Source organism: Falco rusticolus, chromosome 10 (assembly GCF_015220075.1).
Source record: "Falco rusticolus isolate bFalRus1 chromosome 10, bFalRus1.pri, whole genome shotgun sequence".
NCBI classification, from domain to species: domain Eukaryota; kingdom Metazoa; phylum Chordata; class Aves; order Falconiformes; family Falconidae; genus Falco; species Falco rusticolus.
Window position 1 is genome coordinate 12,373,582 of NC_051196.1, and position 1,952 is coordinate 12,375,533.

Sequence of the window (1,952 nt, forward strand, 5' to 3'; positions counted from 1 at the left end):
CTTAAGTGTTTTGAAGTTGTTCACAACTACATATCAAAATTAACCATTGTTGATTGTAAAAACCATGCCAAAGCCTTTGTATTTCCTTTATTATACTATTTTCTTTTTAACCTTATAGTGTGGTGTTGCAAATTTTGTTACTGTGTTAGGTTAATCTCATTAAGTTTTATTTTGAATTTATTTTGAGTTTTCAATCAGGAGGGATTCTTAAGTTTTTATAGACTTTCAGCCCTTCCACTAGCCTGTAATTTGGGCTAACAAAAAGAAGATAGGTTCATGTATCTAATTGCAGCTGAGAGCAGGAGGAGGTTGTTTATTTAGCTTGGGTTTCTGGGGACGCTCTAAATGAACTCCAGAATCCAGCAGAATTTCCAGCGGGGAGTTTGCATAGTGCCAGTCCGTGGTGGAGACGCGATGCATGCCCGTGTCTATCTGTTGTAATTATACATAAAGTAGGTATAGACACATATACACACAAATATACATGTCTGACTGCTAAAAATTGTTTTGTTAGGATGCTTAAAAAGAAAAAGAAAAACCACAAACCAGCTGTGTTTTTAACAAGCTCTTTGGGGAGAGTGAATACCATCCCTTTATATTGCCACACAGCATAATCTTAGTGTAATTTTCCATTGAACTTGTAACCTGGTTAATACCTCAATGCGCTTTGTGTGAGGGTTGTTAGTGTGGGCGTGGGTGGAGAGCTGCATGTCAAGGAATAATGAGAGAAGACAAATCAACAGGCAACAACAATGCGAGCTGGGACTGGCTAGTGAAAGCTAAAGGCCTTTAGTCACTGGCAGGGAAATCTAAACATTCCCATATCTATGAAGCTGGCTCATTGTGGTGCAGTTGTTACTTGTGATGCTGTGCTGAAAAAGGGATCTCATGATTAAAAAGCCAATGCACGGGGAGTTTTGAGTCAAAGCACAGGCATCACAAGCAGCCTTTGTAAAGCAAAGATACTATCTAGGCTGGGTATGTTTCCCTTTTGGCATATTTGTCACCACAGATAACGCTTCACTGTAAACTTGGAGTAGCAGAGTTGCGGTGCTGAGGTAGCTGCAACGCTGCAGATGAGATTAAATGCACGTAAACTCTGAATCCTTTAGGGACAAAGAGCAGCTTTGCTCAAAGCACGAGACAAACAGATAACAAAATCAAGAGCCCAAACCAAGCAAAAATGTGCAAAAAAGATTAGATTAAAATCTTCCTTTTTAATTGATACTGGTCAGTTGTAAGTATATTTGTTATAACAGCATTAAGTAGTTTTAATTACCTGGAAGCCATCGATTAGCAAATGTTAATGAAGCATGGATTATTTTTTTTTTTTAATTTATAGATATTTTTATCAGACATGCACAGGGACATTCGAAGTTTGTAAGATACAGATAGATCGTATTAAACACCACAATAGGCAGGTCCCTTCTCGCATAGTTAAATCGATTCTGGGAACAATTAATTACAGGTACAAAAGCAGCATTTATACAGCCACTTAATGTGTTTATACCTACTAATGTAGTTTGTTATCTAAATGCCAACTTCTGCTCAACCAGGAATGGAAATGAGCTTCCCATCCCTTCCTCCCCCGAGAGCTTTTGTGCCGTGGTTGCCATTTCTGCAGGTGCCGATATGCCAGCAGAGGCAGCTCCCCATGGCTCTTCCCTGCCCTTCCCGGCTTTTCCCAGCCTTGCAGCTCCACCACCTGCAGCCCAGCCGCTGGTGGCCTCCATCGAGCCATCCCCAGCCCCTCTGAAGCCTTCTGTGGGGCTGCAGCCTCCTGCAGCCCACGCCGCTGCAGTCGCAGCCGCGCTACGGAGCGGTTGCATGTGCAGATGAACCTTGAGCTTATTTTGGTGACAGGCTAGCTAGCCGCGGTGGAGAGGAGACATTTCTGGCTCACTGGCTCATTACTGTGCCCTATGGAAGGAGGTCGGCAGGAAGACGTCCCT